General features: G+C 45.9%; 1 long non-coding RNA gene across 1 annotated transcript in view; it reads right to left on the bottom strand.

Annotated features, from left to right (window-relative positions):
• LOC104657708 overlaps positions 1 to 14,020 on the bottom strand; it is a 55,112-nt gene extending 41,092 nt beyond the window's left edge. Inside the window, exons 1-2 of the long non-coding RNA XR_747322.1 lie at positions 13,664 to 14,020; positions 3,507 to 3,631 (exon numbers count right to left, since the gene is read on the bottom strand). This is a non-coding gene — a long non-coding RNA (uncharacterized LOC104657708). The remainder of the gene's footprint in view (positions 1 to 3,506; positions 3,632 to 13,663) is intronic.
• Positions 14,021 to 16,751: the final 2,731 nt, after the last annotated feature.

Genomic DNA, 16,751 nt, shown 5'->3' with positions numbered 1-16,751 from the left:
GAGTGCATGAACCATGAGACCTCTGGCTCCTGTTGTATCGAGCTAAGCTGGGACTGGCAGCCAGACCAATCATGTCAAGGTTCAGCTTTTCAGAGGCTCCTGGGTAAATGGGGCAACAGCACAGGCATTAAAGCCAGATGGACAAAGGGTAAAATCTCAACAGTCCTGCTACTTTCTGTGATTTTGGACGAATCACTTGTTGCCTCTAAGACTCAGTTATCATTTCGGCAAAATGGAAAATATATGTATTTTATGGGATTTTAAAAAATCACTGTATATCATTTATATTTTTAAACTGGCAATTCCTGGCATCAATTATGATTCTTATTTCCATTTGTCCCTAGATACACATAGAGATCTCAAGGCAGCTGCTATGGGAGTATCTTCCAAGGTCATAGAGCTTTCATCTGCGTTATTTGGCCCATGAGATGTTTTCCATGTTCTGACTTAGCTTGTGTAATTAACTGATGGGAAAGAAGTAGAACAACTAGCAGACACTCAATAAACATTTACTGAACTGAACAGCATCCAGGGCTCTCCCCATGCCCTGCTTCCATTAAAGGCAAAGCTGTCCCCCACCTCTCAGGACCCTTCTTTTCCTCTCTTCTCCCTACTCCGTGCCATCAGCCACCAGGTCCTGCAGGTTTTGTCACTGTGTATTAGTTCATCATGAGTGCCTACTGTATGACTGGTGCGGTGCTATGCCAGCCACTGTGGATGTCATGGGGAGCAAATCAGGAGAGGTCCTTGTCCTTGTAGAACTTACAGTTTGGTAGAAGAAAACAGACCCTATACAAATACACACCAAATATTCGTTTCGTTACATACTGCACACAGGGCTCCAGTGAAACAGGATGGGGAGGGAGAGTATGAACCTTCAGTGGGTGGGAAGAAGAAAGGTTTTGTTATTGTTGTTGTTTTGAGACAGAGCCTCGTTCTCTCACCCAGGCTGGAGTGCAGTGGTGTGATCTTGGCTCACTGCAACCTCTGCCTCCTGGGTTCAAGCAGTTCTGCCTCAGCCTCCTGAGCAGCTGGGATTAAAGGTGCACACCACCACGCCCGGCTAATTTTTGTATTTTTACTAGAGACAAGGTTTCTTCATGTTGGCCAGGCTCGTCTCAAACTCCTGACCTCCTGATCTGCCTGCCTAGGCCTCCCAAAGTGCTGGGATTACAGGCGTGAGCCACCACGCCCGGCCAAAGAAAGACCTTTCTGAGCAGAGATGAGCTCTAGAGAATGAGAAGGAGCTAACCAGGAAAAAAAAGATGAGAAGTGCTTCAGCGGCAGAGGAAATAGCACATGCAAAGGCCCCAGGGTCTGAAGGCACTCTTCAGGCCCAGCTGGAACACAGTGAGCGAGGTGGAGGTGGCATCATAGTTGCTCACATTTACCGGGCACATAGGAGGTGCCAGGCACTATTCTATGGCTTCATAGGTCTTGACTCGCTTAATCCTTTCAAAAGCCCTATGAGAGGTTTTGCTCACCATTTTACAGACAGAGAAGCTGAGACCCGGGGAGGTGAGGTGGCTAGCCCATGCCCGTCCAGATTCTCAGCAGCTGAGCCTGGGTTCCATCTCGGGCAGTCTTGCTCCAGCGACCGTGACTAACCCACGGAGCTGCCTTCCTCAAGAGGGGCCACAGAGGCAGGTGGCAGGCCTGAGAGGCCATGCTAAGGAGGGATGTTTTCCTTTCAAACATCTCTTGCCTTTGCTTCTTAGCATTGACTCTGAATTCTCCTACTTGCTAAGTGGGGGGTCTTAGGCCAGTTACTCCACCGCCCTTTATTTCATTCCACAACTCTTTTTATCATGTGTGTGCTGTGTGCCAGGCATGTGCTAGGAGCAGGGTAGACATGCAATGGAGAGCAAAAGCAGGTGTGCATCCTGCCATCAAGGTCATTGCAGTCCACTTGAGGGAGAGCAAGTTAATCAAACAGTCCAATAGAGATAAGGGCTGTGAGGGCAAGATGCACGGTCCTGGAGAAGCTATATGCAAGGGGCTCCTTCTGGACTATGAGTCAGGGAAGGCTTCCCTAAGGAAGTTGCACTCAAGCTGAGATTGGAAGCATAGGTAGGAAATATCCAGGTAAAGTAAGAGGATTGGGACTGGGCACAGTGGTCCACGCCTGTAACCCCAACACTTTCGGAGTTCGAGGTGAGTGGATCATCTGAAGTCAGGAGTTTGAAACCAGCCTGGCCAACATGGTGAAACCCTGTCTCTACAGAAAATACAAAAAAATTAGCTGAGCGTGGTGGTGCACACCTGTAGTCTCAGGTACTTGGGAGGCTGAGGCACGAGAATTACCTGAACCCAGGTGACAGAGGTTGCAGTGAGCCTAGACCACACCATTGCACTCCAGCCTGGGCAAGAGCAGGAGTCCCTCTTAAAACAAAACAAAACAAAACAAAACAAAACAAACAAACAAACAAACAAAAGGTAAGAGGGTTGGGATAAAAATGGGGCTGCCCAGGGCTGGGCGTGATGGTTCACACCTGTAATCCCAGAACTTTGGGAGGCTGAGGGCGGGCAGATCACGAGGTCAGGAGATCGAGACCATCCTGGCTAACATGGTGAAACCCAGTTTCTATTAAAAATACAAAAATTAGCTGAGCATGGTGGCATGTGCCTGTAATCCCAGCTACTCGGGAGGCTGAGGCAGGAGAATTGCTTGAACCAGGGAGTCAGGTGTTGCAGTGAGCCAAGATTGCACCACTGCACTGCAGCCTGGTGACAGAGCAAGACTCTGTCTAAAAATAAATAAATAAATATATAAGATAAAAAATAAAAATAAAAATAAATGGTGCTGCCCAGGCACCCAGTTAAATTTGAATTTCAAATAGACAAAAAATAATGTTTAGCATAACATTATTATATTGCATGAGATGTGTTTATAATAAAACTTTATTCATTGTTGATCTGAAATTCCGCATTGAACTGCACCTCCTATTTTTGTTTATTCATTGAGTTTTGTTTGTGTATCTGGCAACCTGAGGTAGGAAGGGTATTCAGGACAGAGGGAATAGCATATGCAAAGTGATGATCATAGGACGAAGCACAGTGTTAGAGAGAAACTGCAGGGAAGCCAGTGTGACTGGGCATAGCAAGCCTCAGTTTCTACTTATAAAGTGGAAGTTGTAATAGTGCATAACTCACAGGAGTATATATGTAAAGTGTTTAGCATAGTGTTGGTGCATAGTTATTGCTTAATAAAGGCTAGATGCTATCATGCCTTCTCTTTCCCCTCCACCATCTTCTCTTTTTCTACCAATTCCAACCAATTCTAGAGCCTTCTGGACCCTTGCAACTGCCATCTTTTAAAAAAAGAATTGTCAGATTCTCACCAAAATTATGATTTAAAAAGCCTTAGAAGTTGAAGATTTTGTTTGGTGTCAGCTTAAGCTATTTCTGAAAATGGCCATGCTAATAAATACATTATTATTAGTCCACTCGTGTTGCTGCAAAGAAATACCCAAAGCTGGTAAAGAAAAGATGCTTATTTGGCTCACAGTTCTGCCGGCTGTACAAGAAGCATGGCACCAGCATCCGCTTCTGGTGAGGGCTGCAGGCTGCTTCCGTTCATGTCAGAAGGCAAAAGTAGCTGGTATGTGGAGATCACATGATGAAAAGAGAGCTGAGAGAGGGATGGAAGGAGGCGCTAGGCTCTTTTCAACAACCAGATCTTGCAGGAATTAAGAATGAAAACTCACTTACTCCCACAAGAATGACACCAAGCAATTCATGAAGGATCTGCCCCACAACCCAAACACCTCCCACAATACCCCACTTTCAACACTGGGGATCGAATTCCAACATGAGACTTGGCAGGCCCAAACAAGCCATATCCAAAACATAGCATCTATTAACATACTGATTGGAAGACAGTGACTCAGGAGTGAAATTAACTGCTACAGAGAAGCAGTATGCTACTTGGATATGGAGTCAGTTACCATAGCAGAGGCCCAAGGTAGACATTGACTTCTCCCTTACATATGCAGGCTAGCCAGGCAGCCCCCAAGGTAACAGGAACCCAGGCTTCTCCCAGGATGTTGTTCTGCCATCTCTATGATGTTGTTTTGTGGTCAGCCTCTGACCATTCCAATATCTGACATCTTTGTAAGTCTATTTCTATTGTCTTTTATTTCTACTGGTTATCACCATGGAGTCTTATTTCTTTGTTTGCTTTTTCATTCAGGATTATCCCACTTAAACAAATGAAGAAATTCTCCCAAAGAGTTCACCAACACACTTGTATTCCAACTAGCAGGAAGAGAAGAAATGGTGCTGGAGAGGGTACAAGGCTTCCCTTTACGGGCATAACTCAGAGCTTGTATAAGTCACACTCATACCCTTTGGCCAAAACTTACTCAGAGAGCCACAGTTGGCTGCAAAGAATGCCGCTAAATGTAGTCTTTACTTTGGGTGTGGCTGTAGGCTCAGCCAAAATGTCAGGCTTGTATTACCATAGAAAGAGAGGAGAGCGGATATCAGAACACACCAGCAGCGTGCCAACAGCCAAGGTGCAAAGTCACTTGAAATAGACTCGGCTGGCACATCTTTCCATCTGGGCTCTGTTCTGGCTACAAGGAAGGAGAACACAGGGGCCCTGGAACAAGGGAGGCTGGAAAGACAGGGATTCCGGGGAGTAGCAAAACATGGAAACAAATCTAGGGATAATTAGGACAAGCAGCTAAATGTGATGTTTAATGCCAGCCACAATGAAGAACAAGTTTTCCACTCTAGTTGCTCAAATTCAAAACAGCTTCAAGGAAGGAGAAACAGCTTGAAAAACTTTTGTGAGTATATAAATATGGTGACAGAATATGTTATATATTATTTATATATATATATATAGAAAGAGAGAGAGACAGGCACAAAGACAGAGAGACAAAGAGAAGTGACACCTCAACTAAAATTGGTCTTTATTTTATATCTGTATTTGTGTCTGCTGATTATTGAGCAGTTGAACATTGGTGTTGCTCTTTATTTGTTTGTTTGTTTATTTATTTATTTTTTGAGACAGAGTCTTGCTCTTTCTCTGTCACCCTAGGCTGGAGTGCAGTGGTACAATCTCGACTTACTGCAACCTCTGCCTCCCGAGTTCAAGTGATTCTCCTGCCTCAGCCTCTCAAGCAGCCTCTCAACAGGCACCTGCCACCATGCTCGGACAATTTTTTATTTTTATTTTTAGTAGAGATGGGGTTTTACCATGTTGGCCAGGCTGGTCTCAAACTTCTGACCTCAGGTGATCTGTCCTCCTTGACCTCTCAAAGTGCTGGAATTACAGGCGTGAGCCACCTTGCCCAGCCTGGTGTTGCTCTTTAAATGAAAGCAACCTTGTGTGCAATCTCCTCCCTCCTTCATTCCTCAAAGCTTTAGGACATCTCTGCTTTCCACCAGGCCTGGCCCCAAGCCAGGGCCAGGATACAGATGCTACAAAGACTCCAGCTTCTCCCCCAGGAATATGTGCGCCCCCTAGAAAGGCATAACCACTAGGTCTACCTATCGGTTCACAGCAGCGCCACAGGGCTAAAGGCATTCTGGAACCTTCTGTCATTGTGTATCAACAGTCAGGTGCTCCTGTCTTGATGGCCTGGTAAGAAAACACCCACTCTGGAGGAAGACAGTCCTGGGTTCAAATTCTTCCTCTGCAGCTTCCTATTCATGCGGCCTTACAGGAAAGAGCTTTGCCTTACATGTGAGGCTGGCACAGTGTTGAGAGCAACAGTCTTGGGAACCAGGTGGACCTGGCCATCACATAGGCCCTGACTCTTCTAGGGTGACCAACTGTCCTAGTTTGCCCAGAATAGAAGGTTTCCAAAGATGCAGAAATTTCAGTGCTGAAACCACACCAGTCCCAAGCAAATCAGGACAGTTGATTGCCCTGCTACCAGACACATGCTCCAGGGCAAGTTACTTAATGCTCTGAGGCTCAATTTCCTTGCATATAAAAATGGGCCTAATAATGTCTATCTTGTGGGAGAGCTGTAGGGAACAGAAATAGTGCCTCATGCAGAGTAATCATCAGAATTATTATTAATATTATTAACTTCTCCCCCTCACTGCCTGGGCACCTCTTTTATAATAGCCAATGTCTCAATTTACCAGAAGGGTCCACACAGCTCTATCAGGCCATTATAAAGCAGCAAAAGTGAAGGGCTTTCTCCCTAATGCATTGTTTTCCTATGCAGGGGTCAAGGAGACTCCCAGCCTCCAGGGTTCCCCACATCTCTGGGCCTGAGTGAGCTCTCAGTGTCCCTCCAGCATTGCTGAGGCCTTGAGTCAGTTGTTAACCTTCCCTCCAACCCCAAGACCACGTGGCTTTGTTCATTAAGGCTGTTGTTTGGCTCTACAGCTCTGAGACAACGCCGAGTATGACTTTGTTCACCCTCATCTTGATTGCATTCACAAGTACTTCTTAAAATTAATTACCAAGAAAAAAATAAAGTCAGATACATGTTGGTGTCTCTTTGTTGCAAGAAAAAAATTCAGTATTCGTTCCAAGTAAAATTACTTCATAACTCAATAATTTCATCCAGCCTCCCAGGCCCCCAGAAGGCACCGAAATACTTAGCATGTGGCTAAGTGCAGCACTCAGAGAAGGTGTGAATTTGCAAGAATGTGGAAGTTTCATTCAACTTTCTCAGTTTCATCACAAATGACTGTCTTCCTCCTTTCTGGGCCCAGTCCTCCGGACGTCAGAACAAGAAACAGGCACATTGACTGTGAACCCGAGACTTTTGTGAAGACAGGGAGGGTACTAAAGGAAAATGCCAAAGCCTTTTCTTTTCTTTTATTATTATTATTATACTTTAAGTTCTGGGATACATGTGCAGAACGTGCAGGTTACATAGGCATACACCTGCCATAGTGGTTTGCTGCACCCATCAACCTATCATCTGCATTAGGCATTTGTCCTAATGCTATCCTTCCCCTAGCCCCACACCCCTCAACAGGCCCCAGTGTCTGATGTTCCCCTCCCTGTGTCCATGTGTTCTCATTGTTCAGCTTCCACTTATGAGTGAGAACATGTGCTGTTGGTTTTCTGCTCCTGTGTTTGTTTGCTGAGAATCATGCTTTCCAGCTTCATCCATGTCCCTGCAAAGAACATGAATTCATCCTTTTTTATGGCTACATAGTATTCCATGGTGTATATGCACCACATTTTCTTTATCCAATTAATCATTGATGGGCATTTGGGTCGGTTCCAAGTCTTAGATATTGTAAATAGTGCTTCAATAAACATATGTGTGCATGTGTCTTTACAGTAGAATGATTTATAATCTTTTGGGTATATATCCAGTAATAGGGTTGCTGGTTCAAATGATATTTCTGGTTCTAGATCCTTGAGAAATCGCCACAATGTCTTCCATAATGGTTGAACTACTTTACACTCTCTCACTGTGGTTTTGGCTTGCATTTCTCTAATGATCAGTGATGATGAGCTTTTTTTCATGTTTGTTGGCCACATAAATGCCTTCTTTTGAGAAGTGTCTGTTCATATCCTTTGCTCACTTTTTGATGGGGTTGTTTGTTTTTTCTTGTAAATTTGTTTAAATTCCTTGTAGATTCTGGATATTAGCCCTTTGTCAGATGGATAGATTGCAAAATTTTTCTCCCATTCTGTAGGTTGCCTGTTCACTCTGATGCTAGTTTCTTCTGCTGTGCAGAAGTTCTTTAGTTTATTTATAGCCTATTTGTCAATTTTGACTTTTGTTGCCATTGTTTTTGGTGTTTTAGTCATGAAGTCTTTGCCCAGGCCTATGTTTTGAATGGTATTGCCTAGGGTTTATACTAGGCTTTTTATGGTTTTAGGTCTTACATTTAAATCTGTAATCGATCTTGAGTTAATTTTTGTATAAGATGTAAGGAAGGGGTCCAGTTTCAGTTTTCTGCATATGGCTAGCCAGTTTTCCCAATACAATTTATTAAATAGAGAATCCTTTCCCCATTGCTTGTTTTTGTCAGGTTAGTCAAAGATCAGATGTTTGTAGATGTGTGGCATTATTTCTGAGGTATCTGTTCTGTTCCTTTGGTGTATATATTTGTTTTAATACCAGTACTATGCTGTTTTGGTTACTGTAGCCTTGTAGTATAGTTTGAAGTCAGGTAGCATGATGCTTTGTTCTTTTTGCTTAGGATTGTCTTGGCTATTCAGGTTCTTTTTTGGTTCCAGATGAAATTTAAAGTAGTTTCTTCTTAGTCTGTGAAGAAAGTCAATGGTAGCTTGATGGGGATAGCATTGAATCTATAATTTACTTTGGGCAGTATGGCCATTTTCATGATATTGATTCTTCCTATCCATGAGCATAGAATGTTTTTCCATTTGTTTGTGTCCTCTCTTATTTCTTTGAGCAGTGGTTTGTAGTTCTCCTTGAAGAGGTCCTTCACATCCCTTGTAAGCTGTATTCCTAGATATTTTATTGTGAATGGGAGTTCACTCATGATTTAGCTCTCTGTCTATTATTGGCGTATAGGAATGCTTGTGGTTTTTGCACATTGGTTTTGTATCCTGAGACTTTGCTGAAATTGCTTATCAGCTTAGGAAGTTTTTAGGCTGAGACAATGGGGTTTTCTAAATATATAATCATGTCATCTGCAACCACAGACAATTTGACTTCCTCTCTTCCTATTTGAATACCATTTATTTCTTTCTCTTGCCTAATTGCCCTGGCCAGAACTTCCAATACTAAGTCGAATAGCAGTGGTGAGAGAAGGCGTCCTTGTCTCATGCTGGTTTTCAGAGGGAATGTTTCCAGTTTTGCCTATTCAGAATGATATTGGTTGCGGGTTTGTCAAAACAGCTCTTATTATTTTGAGATACATTCCATTAATATTTAGTTTATTGAAAGTTTTTAACATTAAGGGATGCTGTATTTTATCAAAGGCCTTTTCTGCATCTATTGAGATAATCATGTGTTTTTGTCATTGGCTCTGTTTATTGATTTGCGTATGTTGAACCAACATTGCATCCTAGGGATGAAGCTAACTTGATCATGATGGATAAGCTTTTTGACTTGCTACTGGATTCGGTTTGCCAGTATTTTATTGAGGATTTTCACACCGATGTTCATCAGGGATATTGACCTGAAATCTTCTTTTTTTGTTGTGTCTCTGCCAGGTTTTGGTATCAGGATGATGCTGGCCTCATAAAATGAGTTAGGGAGGAGTCCCTCTTCTTTGATGTTTGGCATAGTTTCAGAGGAAATGGTACCAGCTCCTCTTTGTATGTCTGGTAGAATTTGGCTGTGAATCCATCTGGTCCTGGGCTTTTTTTGGTTGGTAGGCTATTAATTACTGTCTCAATTTCAGAACTTGTTATTGGTCTATTCAGGGATTCTACTTCTTCCTGGTTTAGTCCTGGGAGGCTGTATGTGTCCAGGAATTTATCCATTTCTTCTAGGTTTTCTAGTTTATTTGCATAAAGCTGTTTACAGTATTCTCTGTTGGTAGTTTGTATTTCTGTGGGATTAGTGAGGATATCCCCTTTATCATTTTTTATTGTGTCTATTTTATTTTTCTCCCTTTTCTTCTTTATTAGCCTGGCTAGTCATCTATCTATTTTGCTAATTTTTTTAAAAAACCAGCTCCTGGATTCATTGATTTTTTGAAAGTTTTTTTTGTGTGTGTGTTTGTGTCTCTATCTCCTCCAGTTCTGCTCTGATCTTAGTTATTTCTTGTCTTCTAGTAGCTTTTAAATTTGTTTGCCCTTGCTTCTCTACCTCTTGTAATTGTGATGCTAGGGTGTATCAGGACCCCATTTGAAGGTCACCAACGTCAAAGACTAAACGTAGATAAACCCATGAAAATGATGAAAAACCAGCGCAAAAAGGCTGAAAATTCCAAAAACCAGATACCTCTTCTTCTGCAAAGGATTACAACTTCTTGCAAGCAAGGGAACAAAACTGGATGGAGAATAAGTTTGATGAATTAACAGAAGTAGGCTTCGGAAGGTGGATAATAACAAACTCCTCTGAGCTAAAGGAGCATGTTTTAACCCTATGCAAGGAAGCTAAGAACCTTGAAAAAACATTAGCGGAATTGCTAACTAGAATAAGAAGTTTAGAGAAGAACATAAATGACATAATGGAGCTGAAAAACACAGCATGAGAACTTTATGAAGAATTCACAGGTATCAATAGTTGAATCCATCAAGCAGAAGAAAGGATATCAGATATTGAAAATCAATGAAATTAAGTGTGAAGACAAGATTAGAGAAAAAAGAATGAAAAGGAATGAACAAAGACTCCAAGAAATATGGGACTTCATGAAAATACCAAGCCTACATTTTATTGGTGTACCTGAAAGTGGCTGGGAGAATGGAACCAAGTTGGGAAACACTCTTCAGTATATTATCTAGGAGAACTTCCCCAACCTAGACTTTTGTTCTCTTAAAGAAGGAAGCACACAGATATTGACCCTGTGAGAAGGTGATAAGCTTATCCTGGAGGTAAACCTGTGCTCTGGTTCCTCTCCTGAGGAAAATTTTAGAAAAGGTACTATAGATGGGGGCATGATCGATTTACACCGACCAAGACCCCAGCCCTGGAGCTGGGCTGGAGTCAGCCTCCGTTGAAACCCATGGCTACAAGGAGAAAGGTTGTTGCTGAAACAAACTCTAGGTTCACTTGGAATGGAGGAAGTTGGAGCATAGCTAATAGTAATAAGTGAGTTCTTTGGAGTTGGTCACATGCCAGGCACTGTTGTAAGCGTCACCCTCATAGCAACTGAGTTGGCACAGCAGGCGCCATCAGCACCTGGCCCATGCCTTTCTGCCTACCCTAGAGTTCCCAAACATAGCCTTGACTTCCTGCATCTCTGTGGCTGAGGGTGTTCTCTGGTCATAGGGGCGTGCTTGGTCCACACACGAGGTAGGTGGGGCATTCTGAGGCACTAACATCCTAAGAGCAGCCCACAGATAATGGATAAACACCCAGGTTCCTCACCCCACAGCGGAGCAGCTCTGAGGTGTGTTCCATGTACTCCTGCAGAGGCTCCTGGGGGATCAAGCCTGGTTGCCCTTGGTGAAGACCTGCCCATCTTCCCACTTGAATGAATTTACTTCCCTTCCTTTCTCACTTCTTGGTCCTGACCCCTGACTCCTGGGTCATCACCAAATAAATTACTTTAATCAAATCTATGTATTGGGATCTGCTTTGGGGGAATGCAATCTAATTATTGGCCACACTATTATTGTCCCTCTTTGATGGATGGGGTAGCCAGGTTTGGGGGTGTATTAGTCTGTTTTCACAGTGCTACAAAGAACTGCCCGTGACTGGATAATTTATAAAGGAAAGAGGTTTAATTGACTCACAGTTCCACATGGCTGGGGAGGCCACAGGAAACTTACAATCATGGCAGAAGGCAAAGGGGAAGCAGGCACCTTCTTCACAAGGCAGCAGTAAAGAGAAGAGCGAAAGGGGAACTTCCAAATACTTATAAAACCATCAGATCTTGTGAGAATTCACTCACTTTCAGGAGAACAGCATGGGAGAAACTGCCCCCGTGATCCAATCACCCCCTTTCCACTTGGAATGTCAAGTGATTTCTCTGAGCCTACACGGCTAGGAAGTGGCAAAACCAGGAAGGAACTGGAGCTCATGTCCACATCTACATCATGATTGGCCCAAGACTCTAGCACCCTCAACCCCCAAGCTTTCTACGTGGTATTGGCTCACTGCTGGAGAAACCAATCCTGGAGGAAATTCTGCCATGAACAGTGATGAATGACTTTCATAAACATGAATCAGTTTCTGAGAAGGTGTCCTCTTGCCTGGGGTCCTACTTCAGATGGCCAAGTCAGAAGGACATAACCCCACTGCTGGGCAATCTAGGCCAGGTCAGATTCCATACATGCTTCAAAATGTGAGAGCCCCAGTCTGCTGGCGTGGTCTCGGAGATGGAGGGAGCCGCAGCCTCCGAGTAGATCCCAACCCAGCATTCCATGGCCGTATCGTTTGGAAAGAAACTTTCACCAAACCTGATGGGAACCTCTCCTCCAGGGCTGCAAGGACAGGAAATGGGGTATGCAAGATCTGGAAGGTGGAAGCTGGCCACATCCCCCAAATGAGCAGATACAAGACACTTCTTTATACATCAGGAAAGCCAGAGTCCAGAGATGGTGAGTGACTCAAACAAGGTCCATCCCTTCATGAACTAGAGGAAGCCACGGCTCAGATCCACAAGTCCCAGCTCTCTGCCCACTTCCTTTTCCTCTTCACCATTTTACATTTAATAGGAAATTTGTTATTTCTCATGTTTGAGCCTGTTTTGTCTCCACAGCCCTCATCTTCCCTATGAGCACAATAGAGAAAAATTATTCTCTGTTTCCTAGGAGAGAAATCCAAGGCTTGGAGCCACTTGGATGGTCACTCAGGGCCATCAGCATCTACTAGCCAGGAAGCGGCTGGGACATTCGGGAGATAATGGAGAGAAGGAACTAGAAGCAAGAGGGCTGGGGCTCCCAGCAGTCTCATTACAGGGTCCCAAGGCCCAGCAGTCTTTTGGGGAGAAAAATCTGTCGGACTTGGACAAATCAGCTGCACAGTGTTAACCTTCCAGAGGCTGAACTGTCTCCCCATTTCCAGGAATCTAATCTTTGAATAACTTTTAAAAAATGAATCCTGAATAATTTTAGATGTTTGTAAGGATCTGGGTATATCACCACCTCTCCCCACATCCCCTACCCACCTCACTTCCATACCTCCCTGCAGATGTACATGCAGTAGGGGACTCAAAAGAGAAAGCTGTCAAAGGATTTCATTAACTGAAATATGACAGTAACTTTCTCAGGTCTTTCCGGGCGTGGTGGCTCACACCTGTAATCCCAGAACTTTGGGAGGCCAAGGCAGGTGGATCACCTGAGGTCGGGAGTTCAAGACCAGCCTGGGCAACATAATGAAACCCCATCTCTACTAAAAATACAAAATTAGCTGGGCGTGGTGGTGCGTGCCTGTATTCCCAGCTATCTGGGAGGCTGAGGCAGGAGAATCACCCGAACTCAGAACACAGAGGCTGCAGTAAGCTGAAATCCCACCATTGCACTCCAGCCTGGGCAACAAGAGCAAAACTCCATCTCAAAACAAAACAAAACAAAAACAAAAACAAAAAAAACACTTTCTCAGGTCTCTTCCCAATTCCATCTCTCTCTCCTACCGTGAGACTACAGGGTAATTGGAGCATTCATAAAGCTCCGGAGTGTACCCAAGGAAACCATGGTCAATGTTCTTGATAGTTTGAGGTTTTTAGCCAGCAACTGAGCAGGTTGGCTTTGGGTCTTCTCAGAGTCCTGGGGTCCTCAAATAGAAAGCAGGGCCTGACAAAGTCTGATACAAAGATTAGGGGTGTGGAAGAACATGGAAGCTTTGCTCTCCTAATTGCCAAGCCAGCGTTTACCCCACCTCCTGTTAGTCCTCCATTTAGTCTTTCAAAAAGTGTGGGAGGTTGCCCCCACGAGCCTGCCCCAGTGGCTGTCTACTGTGCAGGAGCTCCTACGTGGGAGGAAATTGGAGGTGAGCACAGAGGAATGGGGCGGACCATTGTGAGATGGGGATGTCTACCTCTCCATGGGGCACAGGAGAAGACACAGCTGAGTCCATCTGGGTGGGGAGGTGAGATTAGGAAGGCTTCACAGAGGAGGCGATTTGAGCTGAGGACTGTCACTTACCTGTGTGGATGGAAGACCACAATCTCATCCTGCCATCTCCTGCCACAAGAAAAAGTGCCAGGTGAAGAAGATGAGGAAAGGTGTTCAAGGCTAGGGGGATGTGAGGGTGATTTGGCTGTGACATCTGTCACCCCACTGAAGGCCAAAGTTGATTCAGCTGATCTGGCTGGCTGGCTAGGCAGGTGTCCCCTTCCTCCCTCACCACTCCATGTGCGTCCCTCCCAAAGCTGCACTTATGACCATCTCCAACAAAGGAGGACTGGTCTTCAGCCAAGGGTATATAAGTAGCTGTGCACCCTTGCTAGGGCCTCCAAAGAAGCTCTCAAGGTTTTGAAGGCTGAAGGAACCTAGTGAGCAAAGACACAGAGGCACATGCTTGGTGGGGCCTAGAATGTTCTAGAGTGCTAGAAACTGGAAATTTCTAGGACTCTAGAGCTTAGAATATTAAGAAAATCTTGGTGAGGGAGGAGACAGAGAGGATGGGAAGGAGCAGGTGGATCCTCAAGAGAACGTGGATGCCCGCCAACTGTGGCTGGTGTGAATGTGTGAATGGGGTGACAGACGGGGAGGGGTGGGGGAGAAGAAAGGGATATAGGAGAGACTGAGGCACCCAGGATGGCCAAGGTGTGTGGGGTAGCTGTTATGTGCCAGCACTGTTTTGGGTATTCTCTATATACACTCTCACTCAGTCCTCCCAGGATCCCCCAATATCCCCTTTAATAGATGGGGACCCTGGGGCATGGAGAAGATCATGAATGCACCCAGGATGCCACGGCTCAGAGCTGACAACTGAACTAAAGAGGGGCCAGATGCCCTGCAGGCTGTCACCTCAGGCCCATCCTGCCCTTCATCCCTGCCCAGGTTTGACCCAGCCCAGAACGAACACGCTCCTCACTTGCTTCCCAAACTCCTATCAACATCTGACAACAACAGCAAGAGGGCCCAGAGGATCTGCTGCATGCTGCGGGCGTCGCCAAGTTCTTAATGTTACCCAGCTGTGCAGAGAGGTTGGCCGGCAGCCTGGCCCGGGCAACCGGCGGCGCCATGATTCACATGGGCTGAACGGTACCGAGTGAGTCACCGGCATCCCACAGCCAAGCCAGCCACTGGACTGTGAGCTGCTTGTGGGCATGGAATGTGCTCTCTGGATGCCTGGCCTGCAGTGAGTTCTTGGTGCTACTGCTGCTGGGCTCCCTCAGCCTGTACTATTGCATCCACTTGCTTTGACCACTGGGCCATTCTGCCCTCTGAGAGCTTCCCACTCTGGGTGTGCTTGGTGTGTCCTCTCTGGACAGCTGAGTGGCAAGTGGCAGGCGCAACTGTGTCCAGGAACTCAAGGTTGCTTCCAAGGAAGTAAAGTCAGGCAAAGCCACCCAGGAAGTTGGATCCTCAAGATAACTGATTTACCCAGAATTCTGGGACACCAGGGCCCAGCTAATGAAACCATCCTCTTTAGTAAGATGGGCTCCAAGGTAACCAGGCAAAGGGAACTGAGCCCCCACCTCCCTACCCCCACACACCTGACAGCCTGTCCTTCACCGCACTAGCCTGCTGACCCCTGGGATGTTTTGCACATCACTTAAAGTGGGGCTCCAGTAGCCTTTCCCTGGGTTCCCATCTGCACAGTGAGACAGACAGAGATGCACGGGGGAGAAAAGAGGAAAAAAATCCCAGTCCAGGCACTAAACCAAGGTGGCCCCTGCTCAGCCACAAAGAGCCACTTGGCAGATCCATGCTCCAGGGCATGGACCTATCATGGCCCAGCCCTCAGCCCCTGGCTCTGCAGCCTGCTGGGCTCAGAGGCCTAGGGAAGCCTGAGGAGGGCCTGGGAATTGAGAGCCCAAGAACAGCTGAGAATGGTGAAGCTGGCACTTGCACTGAGTATTACAGGGTAATAGGAGTTTGCTTTTGTGGGGGTGGGGGTGAGGGTGTTGGGAGGTCATATGCAGAAGCTGGTGGGTAGGCAGCAGCGATCATTCAGTTGTGCAGGTAAGGACAGAGGGCATCTAGACTCTGGGACAGGGTGGAAGCTCAGTGGCCTTAGGCACAGGGTGATAGCGTGCACAGTCTCAGTAGCAAGCAAGGCATGAAGGTCTTCTATAGCATGGGCCACCAGGCAGGAAGAAGCCCAACTAGGCAGGCCAAGGAGTGGGAGGTGTGATATGGCTGCAGACCCAGGTCCCAGGGAGTACCTAGAGAGAGCCCTTTGTGCAATCCCAGCCCTCTCCCTCCTTGTCTGGTAGCAGCCCCCATCTATCTGCTCACAGAGGTATGTGAGAGATCTCCTGGCTGCCTGGTGTCTCATCTCTTAGACCACAGTCCTGGGCCCAAGGGGGAGCTTGTACCCTAGGTGAGCCAACCTCATCCTTCCAAAGGATTTTTGAGGGGAGAGCAGGAGACAGAAGACCTTTTCCTCTTGAGTCAGGCATGGCTCCAGAGGCATGTCTCCCCAGTTAACTATAGCAGAAGAAAACTAAGCCACAGTGTGCAAAAAGAAGCAGGTACCCTTGTGGAGAAAATGTCACTCTGTGTTTCTGGCTGTGCTGGCCCTTCTGCAACATCCACTTCATGCTCCTTTTCCATCTTTGAGGACTTGAGCCAATAGATGTTCCTCTTGGACTTAAGCTGGTTACATTTGGCTTCTGGCATCTGCAACCGAAGGCACACAACAACCCACTGAGATCCCACCCTTGAAGGATGTGACATTGTTGTCCTCCCCAGGCCACTCCCAGGGTCTGGTGCCATGTTTGTTGCTTGTTTTTCTGCCTCCTCTAACCCCTAGATTGTAAACTTAGAAGGCCAAAGCCTTACCCATCGGGGGCCTAAGGGAAGTATTTCTTGCATTATTAACTAATCTAGGTTTTATGGCCCATGTTAGCCCAGTCCAATAGGGAGCGTGACGTCAGGGGTTACAGAAGGTAGCAGCCCCCAGAATCAATGAGGGTGGCAGCATCATAGTTCAGTTTGGAGTGGCCAGGGGGTGGGACTGACAGCTCAGAGTGGGGACAGCACCTGTGGGGACAGGTGAAGACAAGAGAGATGAGGGGCAGACACCCATCCCACGGGAGGCAAACAATGTATTGGCATT

The sequence above is a fragment of the Rhinopithecus roxellana genome, chromosome 2 (assembly GCF_007565055.1).
Source record: "Rhinopithecus roxellana isolate Shanxi Qingling chromosome 2, ASM756505v1, whole genome shotgun sequence".
In the NCBI taxonomy this organism is placed as follows: domain Eukaryota; kingdom Metazoa; phylum Chordata; class Mammalia; order Primates; family Cercopithecidae; genus Rhinopithecus; species Rhinopithecus roxellana.
This window is presented reverse-complemented; position numbering and strand designations above follow the sequence as displayed.